Raw genomic sequence first — 18099 nt, 5'->3', positions numbered from 1 at the left:
AATTTGTTCAAAGGCTTGTCGTTGCTCAGGGCCCCATTTGAAATTGTTCTTCTTCCGGGTCACTTGATAGAGAGGGCTTACGATCAGACTGTAGTTTGGAATGTGCATTCTCCAAAAACCCACAATGCCTAAGAAAGCTTGTGTTTCCTTTTTGCTGGTTGGTGGAGACATGGCTGTTATTTTGTTGATCACATCCATTGGGATCTGACGACGTCCATCTTGCCATTTTATTCCTAAAAACTGGATCTCCTGTGCAGGTCCCTTGACCTTACTTTGTTTTATGGCAAAAGCGGCTTTCAGGAGGATCTGGACTATTTCCTTCCCTTTCTGAAAAACTTCTTCTGCTGTATTGCCCCACACGATGATGTCATCAAAGTATTGCAGATGTTCTGGAGCTTCACCCTGTTCCAGTGCCATCTGGATCAGTCCATGGCAAATGGTGGGGCTGTGTTTCCACCCCTGGGGCAATCGATTCCAAGTGTACTGAACGCCCCTCCAAGTGAAAGCAAACTGTGGCCTGCACTCTGCTGCCAAAGGGATTGAGAAGAACGCATGAGCGATATCACTTGTGGCATACCACTTGGCTGCTTTTGACACCAGTTCATATTGAAGTTCCAGCATGTCCGGCACGGCAGCACTCAGGGGCGGCGTGACTTCATTCAGGCCACGATAGTCTACTGTTAGTCTCCACTCTCCATTAGACTTTTGCACTGACCATATAGGACTGTTAAAGGGTGAACAAGTCTTACTGATCACTCCTTGGCTCTCCAGTCAACAAATCAGTTTATGGATGTGTGGGATAATGGCTGAGGTGACTTAGAAATTAGAACTTATATTCACACTTTTAGGTAAGGCACAGCATTGAAGAAGCTCCCCAGGTGGAATGCGGCTGACATGCAAGGAATCCATTCCATGGGAGTTCCCTAGGCCTGCAACCTTAGATGTTGGTAACGCCAGGGGAACTTGGTGTGCTGACTCTAAGAGGCGCTGCCCGGAGGGTGGAGCAGTGTGGAGATGCCGCGGCCAGGCTCTGTGATTATATGGGAACTTAAAGGTGTCATGGAACTGATAAGCTGCATATTTACTACCCTGGGCCAACAGCCTGCCACGTTTTTGACAAAATGCTGTCCTTTGATGAACTTTGCTCATTATAACATCATTATAATACCAAAACACACCTCCATATCAAAAGCTACCCACCTCCAAGGTGTGACCACCCCTCACTGAGCTTGCGCACTGAATTTTTCTAGCTTATACCTTTAAAAGCGAAGCGAGAAAACTTTACACCAATCCTAAACAAAGGTATGTATGACTAGAGTCACTCAAGCTCCACCTGAAAGGTGAAAGATAGTATAAAATGGCTTAAGAGAGAGAGAATGTTAGGGAAGACACCATCGCGTACCACTCTGACCTCTGGGATCAGTCGACGGGCTGAGCCTCTCTTCCCCCCCATCGGGACACCTTTGGGTAAGAGTCAAACACTTGGTTATTCCAAGTGCCTCCCCAGGAAACTTAGAAATTTCTCTATATATAGAGTCACTTTATTATCTTTAACGCGTTTGTGTCCGGCCGTGTTACTCATATTCTTGATATACACGTTGTGTCCGGCCGTGTTATATACATGCTTGTGTCCGGCCATGTTATTCATACTCATACTCTTGGTATTTGCATGTGCTTTGCAGACAGTGAATTTATCACCGGTAATCCAAAGAATCTGTGTGTCTGTTGCTCTAATAAACTGCACTCTTCACTGCTCTGGCCGTGACAGTTCCTTCAACATGACCAGACTGGGGGGTGTAAAAATTAATGCTGTCACCTTAGCGAAAGCCCTGAACTAATAAGTGGCTATACACACAGTCCTTAGAAAATAAACCGTTGACCAAGTCTGAGACTAAGACTGGACCTAGCCGCACCTAGACTCCTCTCTGAGGAGGAGTTTAGAAAGCAAGGGGGTCCTGTCTGAACCTCGTGACTCAACAGGAGGGTTCCCCCCCCCAGCCACTCCTCAAATTCCTATTTGTATGCGACAGTAACACTTAACGCAACAGGATGGGAATCAGGGAGTCTCGGTTGGTGCGATATTGCCTCCGGTGCACCGCTGTGGTAACAACTGGCACCTGTTGTTCTTCAACCCTCAGCAACCCCACAACAGAAGGGTCCTCTGAGAGACCAGGCAAGGTGGACAGCTGTTTCATTTCCTCCGTCTCCAAGGCAGCTATACCAAAAGCCCACCAGTACCCTTTTGGGTCCTTGAAATACCCTCTCCTGAGGTAGTCTATGCCAAGGATGCACGGAGCCTCTGGGCCAGTCACAATGGGGTGCTTTTGCCACTCCTTCCCAGTTAGGCTCACTTCGGCCTCCAATACAGTCAGCTGTTGGGATCCCCCTGTCACCCCAGAAATACAGATGGGTTCTGCCCCTTTATAGCTTGATGGCATTAGGGTGCACTGTGCACCGGTGTCTCCTAGAGCCTTATACCCCTGTGGGTCTGATGTGCCAGGCCATCGAATCCACACAGTCCAGTAAACTCGGTTGTCCCTTTCCTCCACCTGGCTGGAGGCAGGGCCCCCCTAGCCCTGGTTGTAGTATTCATTACCCACTTCTTGTACATACGAGTCAGGAGCTCCTTCATTAAAATCAGGAGTAAGATCAGCCCTTTTACTCTGTCTGGGGAACTGCCCACTGGAAACCGGAGCAGCACTTTTCCTGGAAGAACCCCCTTTGGTGATTGTTTTTCCTTGCAACTCACGTACCTGTGCCTCTAGGGTTGAGGTAGGTTTTCCATCCCACTTCCTCATGTCCTCTCTGTGGTCACGCAGGTAAAACCATAGGGTGCCCCGTGGTGTGTACCCTCTATATCCTCTCTCTTGAGCAGAGGAACGCTGACTCCCAATAGCTGAGATGCTGCTCCATACAGGTGGGGAGTAGGAGATATCTTCTTCGAGTTGCTGGACCCCAGGACAGTTTCTCCACAGCTGAGACAAGGGAGGAAGAGATACTTTCTTCATATTCCCGGAGCTGGCTAGCTGCTTCATCCACCATTGGACCCTCTCCATCTTTCCAGGTCAGTATTGCCAATGAGTTGGCATATGGCGATGGCGTGCTCCGTACCAACTTCTGCCACATGGATCATGTGCACTGGACTTCATCTGGATCTTTGGGTAACTGCTTGCTGTCCAGGTCACCATAAATCACCTCCAACATGGCTAATTCCCTCAGGTACTGGATACCTTTTTCCATGGTGGTCCACTTGCCTGGGTGACATATAACATCTTCCTTGAAGGGGTCTCTTTCCTTTGTAGCTGACAGGAGTCCCCTCCAGAGGCTGCGGGCTGGTTCCCCTTTTCCAATCGCTTTGTCAATGCCCCCTTCCCTAGAAAGGGATCCCAGCTGCTTGGCTTCCTTACCCTCTAATTCCAGGCTACTGGCCCTGTTATCCCAGCATCAGAGCAGCCAGGTGACAATGTGCTCCCCTGGACGACGGCTGAAATCTTTTTGCATATCTCGCAGCTCACTCAGGGATAGGGATCCGGTGGTTTCCGTCTCGTTTACGAGCTCTTCCTCTTCCTCTCCCTGTGATGGCCCTGCTCTTTCATCTTCCCTTTCTAAACGAGCTGACTTTCGCTTCCAGGATTTCTTTTTATGTATAGGGGCGACTGATACTGACACGGGTTCGTTCCCTGTTTGAACCGCAATGCTTGTAACAGAGTTGTCCGGAGCAGCTGCAGCTGCAGTGCCTGTCGCAGGGGTAGCCGGAACAGCCGCAGTGCCTGTCGCAGGGGGGGCTGGAGCAGCTGCAGTGCGTGTCATTTTGCCACCAGATCCTTGAGGGTTCTGAATAGTGTTGAACAGGGCTGGGTAGGCATGGGCCAGGACCCAGCACATTGCAGTGATTTGCGTCTCCCTAGAATTGCCAGGGTGACAGCATACTTTTTCCAAATAGTCTACTAATTTTTCAGGATTCTGCACTTGTTCAGGGGTGAAGTTCCAAAACACTGGAGGTGCCCACCGTCCTAGGCATTTGCCCATGCTATCCCACACACCCTGCCACTCATAACTGTCCAGCCTCCAATCAGATCTCTGGGTGGTATTCTTAAATAGTTGTTTAACCTTAAACAAGGCCTGAAACACATTCAGGAGACATAGCAATAGGAACATGCTGGTTTGAACATCCCATGGATATTCAAAATTCTCAAGAGCTATTGTAATCAGCCTGGAGGAGAAGGGGAAGGTGAAGGAAGGTGTCTCCCCTGTAGATTGGCTCTCCAATGAGAAGAGGTAAAAAGTGTAAGTATTAATAGTTTCCAAGACATGGCTCCCAAGGTACGGGGATGATGGCAGTGCTGAGTACAATCTCATGACCAAGAACTTTATCATACCATAAGCCAGTGTTAGACAGTACAGCAAAGCAATAACTTTAATCCAACTCCACAGGTGATAAACAGCACCACAGGTAGTGTATACGGCAAGCAAGGTGTTACAGAACACAACTCTGAGAACAAGCACAACAACTCTGAGAGCAAATGAATCAACATTGTGACCAGAGACTATTAAAGTAATATAATGAATGCTTATCACAAATTTGTTTTAACATGCTCTGGTCAGATCTGTCATTATCTCAAACCCTTCGAGCCCCACGTTGGGCACCAAAAAGGACTGTCGTGGTTTAGCTTCAATTGCTAACCAAGCACCACACAGCCGCTTGCTCACCCTCTGCCCCCGGGGGGATGGGGGAGAGAATCAGAAGAGCAAAAGTAAGAAAACTTGTGGGCCGAGATAAGAACAGTTTAATAATTGAAATAAAAAAAAATAACATAAAATAAAAATAATAATAATAACAACAACAACAACAACAACAACAATAAGAAATTGTAATGAAAAGGAAAACAACAAGAGAGTGAGAGAGGAACAAAACCCAGGGGGAAAAAAAAATACCCAAGTGATGCAACCACTCACCACCCACCGACTGACGCCCAGCCCATCCCCGAGCAGCGATCGCTGCCCCCGGCCAACTCCCCCAGTTTCTATACTGAGCATGACACCATATGGTATGGAATAGCCCTTTGGCCAGTTTGGGCCAGCTGTCCTGGCTGTGCCCCCTCCCAGCTTCTTGGGCACCTGGCAGAGCAGGGGAAGCTGAAAAAGTCCTTGACCAGTGTAAACACCGCTTAGCAACAGCCAAAACATCTCTGTATTATCACTATTATTCTCATACTAAAATCCAAAGCACAGCACTATACCAGCTACTAGGAAGAAAATTAACTCTATCCCAGCCGAAACCAGGACAATCAGCCAAAGGAAAAACACATATTTTGATCTTTTAAAAAAGAAAAAAATGCTTGACAAAATTCATTAGATGGCACAAACTTTGGGGTGTTAATTTAATAACTTCCATTCCTGAAGGACAAATATTTATTTTAATTCCTCTTTTATCTCTTTCTGCCATCAACATCTGGGGAAAGTCGTTGCTCTTGCTGGTTGAGATGATAGCCAGATCACAAGGGTACTTTCGCAAAAGATCACGAGGGGTGTTGTGTTTTCAGACACGTATTTCTGAGGCAGAAACCCTTGTTTGGGCAAAACTCCATCCCTCCGAAACTCCCTTTTGTAAAGCCCCTGACCCTCTGCTTCCCAATTTCACAGCGGCAGCTGCCCCCGGGGCCCTGGGAAGAGCCGTCCCCCAGCTGGGCCCCGGGGGGGCGACGGCCCAGCCCTGTCAGAAGTGTGGAGCCGGAGGGGGCGGGAGGCCTCCTGCATCAACCCACTGCCCAGTCACTTTCTGGCCTGCTTCTATCCAGAGGACCCAGTGGAAAAAAAAGCCTACAGCTCCGTATATCCCCAAGAGCTCCCACTTCCCGGTGCTGAAATTCTCTGGCCGTGGGGTGGCTCTGACCCTGAGCCCCCCCAGCGTGGGATTTTCACGGAAGATGGGATTTCAGAGAGGCTTACCCCTTTTTCCTCCTCCCCTCAGCCTCCCCTGCCTCAAAGAAACCCACCCACCCCCCAGCTCTTCTCTTCCTGCCCAGCCCAGGGTGAACAGTATAAATGCACAAGGGATCCCTGAGACAAGGGCAAGGCCAGGACTTGCACGAGTTGAGGAGCAGATCAGTACCAGGGCACAGGTTTCAGCTAAACCTCTCAACTCGGAGCTTTGACTGGGTTTTATCCAAATTTTCCATTTGAATAAAAAAAATACCCCAGTGCTAGCAAGGAAACTTGCTGTATAATGCCCACAAGGAAAACTATGTGAAACACATAAAACATAGACAAACAGCTAAGCCACCTGCTGATTGTGATGGACTACCAGGCACACAGCTGCAGCTGCCCCTGGGTCTGGACAGGGAGCATCCTCAGCCCTCATCTACTTGTTTTCTGAGAGAGGTCACCAGCATCAGGGCTTCCCCTGGGGCTCCAGAAATGCAGAAGCCTTGGGAAGATCCTGCACTCTCTAAAATTAAGAAAACTCTAAAACTGAGCAAAATTCAGCAAACTCTCAACTACCCCTCACGCTGGCCTTTGATCCTGCACCCTCTCCTGACTGGCTATGGGCACCTCCAGAGCTGCATTTCGTGGTGAAGGGCCCTAGAAGCTGTCCGTGCTGGAGGGGTGTGGGCAGGGCAGGGGCAAGGGACAAGCCTGCTGCTTGTGAGGGGGCCTCCCTTGTTACACCCTCAGCGCACAGGGCGGCCCGCCAGACAGGGGAAGGGGGAGAGTCACCTGCTCGTCCCCCATGGCCTACCCCCCCTCCCTGGTAGACGGGTCTCCCCTCTCACTCCCCGAGGTGAGACCCGGGGGGCCCCACGCAGTACCGGCGGGAGGGCGAGCCCGGCGGCCCGGTTCACAGGGGACACAGTGAGACCTTCCACTCCGTGTACAGTTTGTGACCGTCGCCCCACGGACCTGAAGCAAAGCGGGGGTGAGATCCTTCGGGAGCATTTAATGTAGACATCCGCTCTCTGCAGCCAAGCAGTTCTGTCCTCTGAGCTGGGCTTGCTTTTGAAGGAAAAAAAAAAAAAGGGCGGGTCTATGTTCCTAAGGAAAATATTTGATCGGTTTTGTCCTTCGGACTCATCCTGTTGAGTTCACTGGGATTACACGTGATACAACATTAGCAGCTCCCGATCTGGCCGAGGGGCAAGGGACAGCACGCCTGGAAGAGCGAGGCAGACCCAGGACATCTCGGGGGCTGCCCCTCTTCCCACCTGCCTGCTCATCTGGGGCTCAGAGACAGTCCTTCCCCGCCGACTACGCCGTCTCTTTGCAGGGGCAAAGAGGAGCACACAGACCCAACCCTCCCAATTCTCTCCCATTCCCCTCCCCAGCAGAGGGGGGGTCTGGAGAAAGGGACTCTGGAGACTTGGAAGAAAAGGGAAGATGCCACTTGTTTTTCCGTGCTTGCCAGTCCCGGGGACATCTCCGGTCTTCCTCCGACGAGATCCCACTCATCAGAAGCTCAGCAAGGCTCAAAGCGGCCTCTCCTGGGAGAAGGCAGGGAGAACGGGACGCAAATACTTTTCCCTGGCAGATACGACTATTTCTCCAGAGGGGTCCATCGGATCGTTCTTAAAAAGTCAGCCCACCATACAAAAAAAAAAAAAAATCGTCCCATCCCAACTTTACCCCACTCTGCTGACACGTGGTGCGCTGCAACCACCAAATACACGCGGGGAAGCCTCCGCGCATCCCCCCTCGGGCCGTCATTCGGCGTCGGCGGGGCCAACGCAGGAGCCCCGGCAAGGATCCGGCCTCAGGATCGGGCCCCGCCGGCGTCAGGTTGAAATCCGCACCGCCAGCCCCAGCCGCCCTCGGCGACGGCATCGACGGAGCCGCAAACGCCTCCGTTCCATTGTTTACGGGCACAACGGGGGTGTGGCCGCCCCGGGTGAGCGCTGTCTTAGGCACTGGCTTTCGGGGGTTCGTCGCCTGCCAAGTCATGAGTACGAGCTCTTTTCACGCACTTGGGTCATATCTAGCCTGTAAACTAAAGCATATGGGTGTAGCAGATGGGTGTTTCCTCCTCCCTTCCCATGTCAGCACCAGTCTTTTATTCGCGTTTATGAGGACAAAATCCCTATATCGTACGGGGAAGAAGCGGTACCGCAGATTTACGAAGTGTGCAGACACCGCAGTGCTCCGCCGGGGCTGGGCATCCCCGGATGCGGGGCGCCCCGAGGGCTGCCCGCGCCCCCGCGCATCTCCCGCGGGCCGCGCGGCAGGAAACCTGGGTGTGAGCTGCTCCGGAGGATCCCGGCCACGCCGGCGCGGAGACTCGGCGGAAGGCTGGAGGATCTCCATGGGGCTATGAAAGAAGAGGAGCAAAGCGTGTGTGCGTGTTTGGGTGCGCGGGGATGTTCCCAGCTCCGAGCTGGAGGCACAGGGAATCCCCGGGGAGAGCTTTCCAGCCGCCCTTCCCTCACCTCGCTCGGCGGCCCGTTGGAAACTGCCGCTCCTCCTGGGCTTCCTGCAGGGAGCGTTTTGGAAGCAGGAGCAGCCCCCCTGGCGGGTGACCTTTCCCCACCCGCCCTCCGCCCCCTTTTTACCCCGCTGGTGCTTTCGGACCCAGGCTGACGTGGCACAGCGTGGAGAGCAGCACAGCAAGGAGGAGAGCTGGGCGCCGGGCTCCACACCTGCGCAGGCACCGCGGCGGGGCGCGGGGCTGCGGACCCCGGCCGCGGGGGCGCTGAGCAAGGGGAGGAGGGCGCCGGCGCCGGCCTTTTCCCCTTCTCCGAGCTCCCTCCTCGCTGGCAGCAGCCAACGGAGCAGGAGCGGGGGGGCCAGTCCAAACTCCTTCCCCTATCGCACTCCGCCGGAGTTGGGTGCAGCCCAGCCGCTGCTACGTCTCCGCCGCCCCGGGGGGGCACCCGGCACACCGGCGGCCACGTCGGGTCCCTGCGCGGGGTGTGCAGCCCCCGCCGCACCTGCGCACGCCGGGCACCTGCGGCCCTTACTCTCGGCTCCCAGTGCCCCGGCTCCTTCTCACCGCTGAGAAATCAGGCAGAAACCCCGAAGACGGAGAGCCTGGGGCCTGTGAGCAGGAAAGCCGGAACCAAACATAACTCTTAGGAAGGAAGACTTCAGCCTAATGCCATTTTTCTCTCCTCCGTTTTTATAGCTGTGTTATCTCTTTCTCTCCCTTTTTTTCTCCTCTTTTCGAGGTGGAGGCAGGATGGTGATGGAGAGAAGTTATTCTGCTGAACAGAAAAGCCAGGCCCTGAAAGGAGTTTCTTTTGACTGATCAGGGTGATCTATCCAGGCCCTCTAATTAGAGGGGGATCCAGGGTGGCATTAGTTTCCAAACATTTTAATCGAGCTTTAAGCAGAGCTCTTTTCAATGGCAGGAGATAAATGCAGCAACTGTTGCCGCCCCCCTGAATGGCCACCTCCCATGGCGGGCATTCAGCTTTCCTTTCACAAGCCCTAAGCAGTTTAGTCTATGGGCCCAGCAACACTCCACATATCTTCTAATTAGTCTAATTAGAAAGTTGGATTGATAGATGCAAGGAAGACAGAGTTAAGTTAGGAAGATGCTCAATGCTGCCAATCTGTGCTGGGGAACAGCTTATTCTCTGTTGGAGGAAAAAGAAATAAAGGAAAAGAAAAAAGAGAAAAGAAGAAAGAGGGAAAGAAAGAGAATCCCGGAGACTGACAAGAGGGACAAGTCCTGAGGAATCCGAGGGGCAGAAGCTGATTTCTCTTAATTGAGGGGGATACAAAACTCAGAGGGGGGATTGCCTTTCTGGCCGGGTTTTCCCCTAGTGAGTTTGGCACTTTGCTGTCCCCGGGCTGGAAACGCGCCCCGCAGCACAGCCCCGTGCCGGGCCGCGCCGTCGGGGACACCACTCCAGCCCCCGCCAGCTCGCTGCTCGGACGCGGGGGCCCGAAATCAACACGCTTGGAAGGGAAGGAAGGGAAAAGGAAAGGCGCGGAAAAGCGGCTTGCTTCCCAGGTCTCCACCTGCACCTCACCTCCGAGGGGGGACAGCTCTGAAGGGATCTGTCTCCGTCGGGCTGCACCAGCAAACACGCGGTGGCCCCCAGGCTGCAGCCGGGGCTTGCCTCACTGTGGATCCCTGCTCCCCGGCCAGAGATCCAGAATTTACCGCTGAGGATCTGGGGAAGACCACCACCCCCCCACCACCACCACCACCCCTTACGTTGTGCTTTGAGGAAGCCCTCCCCGGACACGGTGGAAAAGCCCCGATGTGCGCACGCCGGGGAGCGAGCTCTGGGACTCGTGGAGGCCCTGGGGAGACTGCGTTTGTGCAGAGATGAGTGATAGGGGTCTGGTTGGGGTGCAGGGGCAGACGAGGGTCTCCGCTTCACATTCCAGCCCACCACCGCCTCGTTGCAGGGAGGAAAGTGCGGAGGGAAGCAGCGCGGGTGGCTTGAGGAAGGCTGAACCTTTAATAAGACGTTAAATCAGGGAGAGGAGCATGGGGCAGCGTGTGCAGGTGTGAAAACAGAGGAAAGGTCCGTCGGCCAACACGGCAGGGCAGGGCCTCCTCGCCCCTTCCCCCGGGGAGGGGAGGAGGGGGCAAGGCAGGGCCGGCGCATTGCGCGTCCCTCCGGACGCAGGCTCGGCTCTGCACCGCGGCGGCGCCCCCGGGCCACGGGGGGGGGGGGGGCAGGCCGCGCGTGGGGGTCCTCTCCCCGCCACGTTCCAGGCGAGCATGTCCAGCGATGGGCTTTCCCCTTCTCTCTCTTCCGTCAGATCGGCACAAAAACCAGCAGGAGAAGCATGGCGGAGGGAAAGGCCCCGATCTCTCATTTCGGCATCCTGCGGGAACTGAGCCCCCACTCCTCTCCCCTCCCACTCTCCTTGCTCCTTTCCCCCCGCTTGCTCGCTCTCTGGCAGATTGGGATTACAGACCAAATTGTGAGCGATTTCAAAGTCAATACTTCGCTCGGCAATGGGGGGGGGTATGTGTATGTGTGTTAAGACCCCGCCTGTCAAAGTCCCTAATCAAACTGCTTGGCGAAAGGGGATTCGCAGACAAAAGGAAACAATGGAAGTCTTGTTAGATCATTTTTCTGGACATTGTTTATGGTCTGGAAGGGATCAATTGTTGCAAAATGTTACCAGTAAAAATGATCCTGTGTGGAATACAGCTAATCCTTTTAGGTTCCTGTCAACTGTTTCCACTCAAGGAATCTGATTTTTCAAATCAAAGATGCAGAACTCAATTGCTGGGGGATTTATAGCGCTGGGACCGGGCTCCCCGCCCCCCCAGCGCCGCACGGTGTCTCCAAACGCCCCGTGTGGGTGCCGAAGGGCCGGCGCAGACACGGCGGCCGCGGCTTGTTTATCCGTGGAGGGGTCGGCCCTGGGCCACGGGTTGTCCCGGGAAGCGGAGCACCCTCTCACACTGGCCCAGCCCCTCGGGGCTCGCCTAACGCCCTCCGTGGCAAGGGAGAGAAGGAGCAGTCCCGGCCTCCGCCGCGGGTCCGAGGGCCGCCCTGTCCCTCACTGCCCGCGAAGGATCCGGGGCAAGGCCTCGGGCATCTAAGCCGCTAAGCAGGTCTGCCCCAGGGAGCCATGCCCGCCGGCTTCAGCCGTTTTTTCGCCCACGGGGCTGTGGCCACAACCCTTTCCCCTCTGTCCCTTGACGGCCTGAGCGGTGCGCTCGCCGAGAGGCGCGGCCGCGGCCCACACTTGCTCCGCTCCGGGAGGCGCAAACAAGCCATTTCACAGGCCGCTTCGATGGTGCTCCGACGGTGTCCCGGGTCTGGCCACGCCGACGGCGCAGCACAGGGTGGCCTGGGTCAGCCCGCAACCCGCTCCCCTCGCAGTTTGTGTCCGGGCGGGTTATCAACTCAGACACGCTCCATCGATGGCAGCTGAGGTCTGCTCTCCTGGCAGGCAGCCGGATACCAAGCCTGTCCGAGGTAGGCGCGGCAGCGTACCTGGAGCTGGGAGGAGGCACAGAGCATCCGGTCTCCTCCAGCCGGAGCTTGCGTGCTCCCCCCAGCTCCCCGGCTCTGACGGGGCCGTGGAGAGGAAAGGAGTTGGTTTAAAAGCAGACACATCCAGGTCGCTTGTCAGTAGCTCCGCTCTGTTGCGTGGGCCGGGGTGGCCTCCTGGGCGGCTGAGCGAAACGCCCAGAGGTCGGGCGGGACCAGGGCCTCCCCTGCAAAACGTGTCCGGAGCGCGGAAAGACAGATATCTTAAAACCTAGGGAAGAGCCATCGCGAGGGGAGTCGTGCTGAAAGCGATCTGAAGAAGTTAATTTCCAGAGTAGGGCCGCCCTTTAATTTCTCGTACAGAAGTGGGAGGCAGAGGGGAGGAGGTCTGTGGTTTGGTGTTACTGGGGCCGCCGGCTGCCGAGCGCTTGCGGGACAGTAAAAGGCGACACACTCGTGTGCACTGTTTCTCCATCTGCACGGAGAAAGAGAAGTTAAGGACTTCTAGGAAGGAGGGAGGGGTGGGGTGGGGGTGTTTGACAGAACCCACCAAATTGCCCCAGGCGGGATTTCGTGAAATCAGAGGCAGGTTGGAATTAATATTATAAAATATTTTCCACGGTCCGTAATTTCCGACCCCATACAGTTTCGGGCAAGCCAGTCACCTGGCAGACCTGCCTGCCGCCTCGCCCCCCCCCCCTTCTGCACCGGACAATTTTTTTCAACAATGGTTCCTTTAATCGTGAACTATTGATCCGAAGAGACCGCCTTTCTTTACCCCTCCCTTTGTGCAGCCGACAGGTGGAATTTCACTGTATACACGTATATTAGAAAACTATCAGTTTCATCTAGTGGTTGCTGAATAAGCAGACTTGACAGTGTTTATTTTACGAAAAGAAAACCTGAGGAACATGCCCTATTTATCTTGACTGTGTGCATTTAATGTATTTAATGTATACAGGTGTGCATGTGCTCTCCCCTAATGAAAGTAAGAGAAGCAGACCTACATCCACCACGGTAGGAAGAGCCATATGCCCGGGTATTACAAGTACTTTCCAAAGCGTGGGCATTTGCTGGAGCGACCACCACAGTGCTACAGATGTACGGGTGCGGGTCGGTAACTGCACCGAGTCTCAGGCACACACGCCTGAACATACACACGCGTTTCGATATACACAGATGGTTTTCTGTTGCGTGGAGGAGAGAGAAATACCTTTGGATTAACCGTGGATAAGGCTTTCCCAGGTTCAGACAACAAATTAACGCAACAATTGAAATCTCTATTTATCCTTTTGCTTCCAACATAAATTGTATAATTGATCACCTAAATAAGGGGCCCCACAGACTTCTGCATGCCGTTTTGCTCCATCAAACGAAAGGGAAACTTAGAATCAATTCAACAGGTCTCTTGTGGTTTGGAGAAAGGGCAAGTTTAATTATTTTGATTAAAAAAAACCCCAAACAACTTTCCCGCTGAATTCAATTCAGCGATAGCATTTCTGAAATTGGCTACACACTGCATTAAAAAAACAAACAAACAAACAAACAAAAAAGCCTTCCATACAGTCCAGTCCATAATTGTTTCTACTTTCTTGGCACTCCGAGGCCCAGCCGGTACGTCTTTCTCCTCCGAGGCGCAGACAGCGGGGGCTGCGCCCTGCCAGGTGGCCGGCGGGTGCCTGGCGTGGGGCGTGCAGGGACAGCCGCCCGGAGCCGGCAGCGCGGCCGGCTGGGAGCCCCTCTGCCCCTCTCCACGACAGTTCGCGGAGCCGGAGCCCTGCACTGAAGGCGCGGTCGTACGAGGCATATCTTCCGCAGGGGTCCCCGCAGTGATTCCCGCCGAGCCGCCCCCGGGTGTCTCCCCGCTGCTACGGGCGGGCTCGGCGCGGAGCACGGTAGCGGCCGCGGAGGATCTGCAGCCGCAGCTCTGCCCCTCAGCCTTTGCCTCTCTTTTGGGTCGAGCCCGGAGCTGCGCGACGATCCGGACCGGGCGGCGGGGAGGGGACCGCCTGGGCTGCGGGGCAGGCAGCCCGCAGCACCCCTCCGGGAGGGGACCGGCAGCGGGGCACGGCGCTCTTCTGTAAGACAAAAACAGGAACAAGCGGTTTACCGATCTGGGGCTCGCTTGCAGGTCTCCGTCTCAGCCCAAATCGATGGACACCCATCTATGCAGAGAGACAAAAAACGCGTTTGGTGCCACAGCATGGATCCGAAAGCAGCTAGTTAGCGTTGGGAGTGCCATTTTCCTGCACACACATACATACGCATATGCATGTATCTTTACTCCGTATCTCAGTCGTGCTTTGCAGCGCAGGAAGGCGCAGCGAGCAGAGTCCGACGCGGCTGCTCGACGTCGCTTTCACGGTGGGGTTGTGGAGGGGAAAGGACTTATGGAGAAGGGCACAGAAGCACTGCAGTAACCTGCGGCAAGTCACCAGGGACGTGCGGGTGAGCGGAGAGGTGAGTGAGGGGCGGAGGGCGAGCGGACACGGCGCCCGGTCCCTGCCGGGAACTGGGAGCCCGCCAGTGTGTGCGGCCCAGTTCCGCGCCGAAAGAGAAGCGGACGAAACTTCGCTGCGGATGGGGGAGCAGCTGGTAACAAGCTGAAAACCGGATCTGCTTTGGTTAGCAAGTTCCAGCGCAGGGAACGTTTGACCATGATTATAATTTCCATGATTTCTGTCAAATACAACATTATCAGAGACTACTGAAGTACTTACTGTAAGTAAGGGAAAATATTACATACAGAGTGGAGTCTGTGCCAAGGGGCCATCAAACCAGACCCACTTTCCAACAGATCCCCCACACAGGACTCAGTTTCGGCGGGGGCGACCATGCGCGCTGCCCTTGCCAGCAACGCTGCAAGAAAGGGCAGCTGAGAGCAGGTGAGGCCCTCGCTTCCCCTTCCGCCGTCCGGACTCGGGGACGGGGCTGACTCTGGATACTTGAAACCAGCCTGCAAGGCCAGGGGGTGCACCAGCCGACACCCCGCTGCCCAGAGGTGCCTCTTGCTACACCGGAAAAATGACCAGGAGCGAATGTATGGGCCAAAGGAGCTGCGGCTGGGGAAGGTTTGGGAGGAGACCAGCTTCAGGGCCGGGGAGCCGCGCACAGAGGCCCCGCGACTCGGCCAGGCCTCCGGGCTGCGCTGCCCGCCCGCAGCTTCCGCCGGTGCCGGCAGAGCCGGCGCGATATCGGCCCCGTCTGCACAAGGCGGGAAGGGTGCAGTGTGCGGACGTGCAAACTAATCAGCTTTGAAACGGGGTAAGGAAGGGGAAATTTCTTTTATAAGGGATGTGGGACGGGACCTAACACAGTTCTGCTTGAGATAAATGTTATACAAGATGCTTGAGAATAAATAATTTTTTAAAAACTAATTAAAAATATATAAATCACCCAACAGAAACAAAGAAATATATGGAAGGAAACGTTTCTGGATAGAGACACTGTGTGTGGCATAAAAAGCAATTGAATACATAAGGGCTTCATTAACTTCCCAATAGATAACATTTGGCTAGAACTACCCCTACATTAAAACTCTGCATAATAGCACCATAAACTAAAAAGTTTCTTTTTGTGTGGTCCTTCTGGAGGAACTGTTTGAAACATTAGCCCCCATATAGAGCAATCCCCTCCCAATTTAGCTCCAGTAATTCGTCTCTCAGCCTTACGGGGATATGATGAGAAAAGGAGACGGGTTAATGAATCCACACTTTGAAGTTGGGAGGAGGAGAAGGAGGCGACACTATCCTGTTTGTCCCACCAGCTTGTTTATTAGGGCCCAGCCTATTTTGGAGGGATTGTTCAACTAGGCTCCATCCTTGCGAAGACTACACGTCCCCTCTGTTCGCCTTGAAAGCCGGGGGGCACGGCGGGTCATTTGCATGCGAATGGGGAGCTGCGGCCCGGCGGTGCTGCAAGCCCATCAAAGGGCTGTGGGGCCGGTGCCTTTTGTGGTGGCACCTGCTCCGGCGCCGCGGCCGCGCTGCACCGGGCCCCGGGCCCGCCAGGCCCTGGGGCCGAGGCCAGGCGGCTTCCCGGAGGACTCGGAGAAAATAAGTGAAGGGGTGTCTTCCCCCCCTCAGCCCCCTTCCTCGACCCCTTTCCTCAGCGCTTAAAAAACTAAAATCACACCACATATTGCAATTTCTTCTGCCGGCAAGTTTCCAGCTTGCCTACCAACTCCCAGGTAAAGGCCCTGTCCACACACGGTGCAGACGACCGGCATAAAACATGGAAGAAACAAGCAGCCTAGCAGTTTTCCTTGTCATATACCTTTGAACAAGTTTTGCCTCTTAATAAAAGCTGAGGGAAGGACGGCAGGCATGCTCGGACCCCGCCGCCTGCCCAGGCAGGGGATGGCCCACATGCACGGGACATCACTTTGCTCCCCAGGGTTTTCTGCAAGGAAGCCAAGAAAACAAATAACGGGTCGCCGGAACCTGCTCTTCATATTTAACTGCATGGGGGCAGCGCAAAGATTCACATGGCTTCTCACTCCGAGCTGCTGCTCAAGCAGCCAGAAAACAGACCGACCACAAGCAGCACCCCGCCTTGGGGGAGCCCGGTACTGCCGCGGTCACGGCTAGACCCGCCTTTTCCCTCTCAAAACTTTTTCCTCTCAAAACTTTCCCCTTCTTGATTTTAGCCGTATCTCCGAGAGGCGCCTAAGCCGGGCTTGGTACCCCGCGCTGGACCGGCGCGGCAGCCCAGCACTTCCCCCCGCGGGCCCCAGCGCGGGGCGCGGGCCCGGCCGGGCCTGGGGAAAGTGAGTTAATCGTTCCCTCGTGAATAACGATGCGTTCTCCCCAAAGGGCAAGTATGCGATGTCTCTGGGTTCTTTTCCCTTTTATTCTAAAAATTAAATGGGACCGTATGCAGTTGTCCTCTAAGGGACCTGGGACATCCAAAGAGGCCCTCCAGATGCATACTGCCAATGGAACCCAGCAGACATCATATGTCCAGTCTTTCCACTTATTGAAAACCATTATTTTAACCCCACATTGCTACAAACAAAACATAAAAGCATCATTTTTCTATCCACAAGAATACTTAAAAACAAGGTGACGAGGTATTTTGATATGTAAAAGCATGTAACCACACAACTATTCCCTCTCCACTCCAAAGAACACTAAAAGACATCCCTCCTTTTTTTTTTCCTTTTATGAAAATTCACATAATTTATCCTTGAATCTACTAAAAGTGCCTTCCTGATTTGAAAAACAAGTGTTCCTAGTCCATAACAAGCAATCACTCTTAAAACGTACAATGCTCTTTTCATGTCTAAGCTCCGAATATCTGAGGCAAACTTTTTGGTTAAAAAATTATTTTAGTCTATGAAATAGATATCTATCGATCTTATGCATGTTAAGATGAGAGTTCAAAATCAAAAAAGCTCCTTTCACAGTTTGGTTCGTACACTTATCCTTACTTCAATAGCTCGTGCGTTTAATCAGCTCATCACACAAGGATATTTCAATGCTCATTTTATATTATATGTATTGAAAAGTAGAAACACATGTCCATATTATCACTATAGAAACATAAGAGGCTAGGACAAATCTCTGAAGTTCAGTACATGCTCCTTATTATTATTTTTCTTTGGGCCTCTTGGAAACCAAACTGTGATGTGGTTGTGATTCAGAACTCACCCAAAAGTATAAAAATAGTTTAAAACCGTCTTTTTAATCAATCCACTGATTGGATCCTTACAGAACTGGGCTTTACTCCCGCGAGAGAGACCTATTTCTCTTTATTCCCTCTTTTGTCCTTGCCCTTCTTTTTGTTGTTGTTTTTGTCTTTCACTCTCTGCTAAGGCTAACAATGGTTTGACTGTGAAGATCATATTCTGATCTTCTTCGCGGTCAAATCCAGTCATAATACATTTCAAGCTGTAAAATTCCTTGGCTATTGTGCTATTAATAACGAAGAAAAAAAACTATCAATGTCGCAAAGAAGGGAGAAGTATTAAGGAGGGAACGGTCCGAAGCCAATTGTTTGGCTGGGCTCCTTTGGTCTTCTGGTTTGGTTGCTTTGGTGGGGTTTTTTTGAAAATTAAAAATTTTATTTTTGAAAATGTGTAAAAATTTTACATTAAAATGGTACAATAATACTCGCCAGTAATTTTTAACAATAGTCTTTGTAAATAATATGCATAAAGTACAAAATAAAAGCTCCTTAAGTCTATTACAATACAAAA

This window comes from Ciconia boyciana, chromosome 4, assembly GCF_034638445.1.
Source record: "Ciconia boyciana chromosome 4, ASM3463844v1, whole genome shotgun sequence".
Classification (NCBI taxonomy): Eukaryota; Metazoa; Chordata; class Aves; order Ciconiiformes; family Ciconiidae; genus Ciconia; species Ciconia boyciana.
This window is presented reverse-complemented; position numbering follows the sequence as displayed.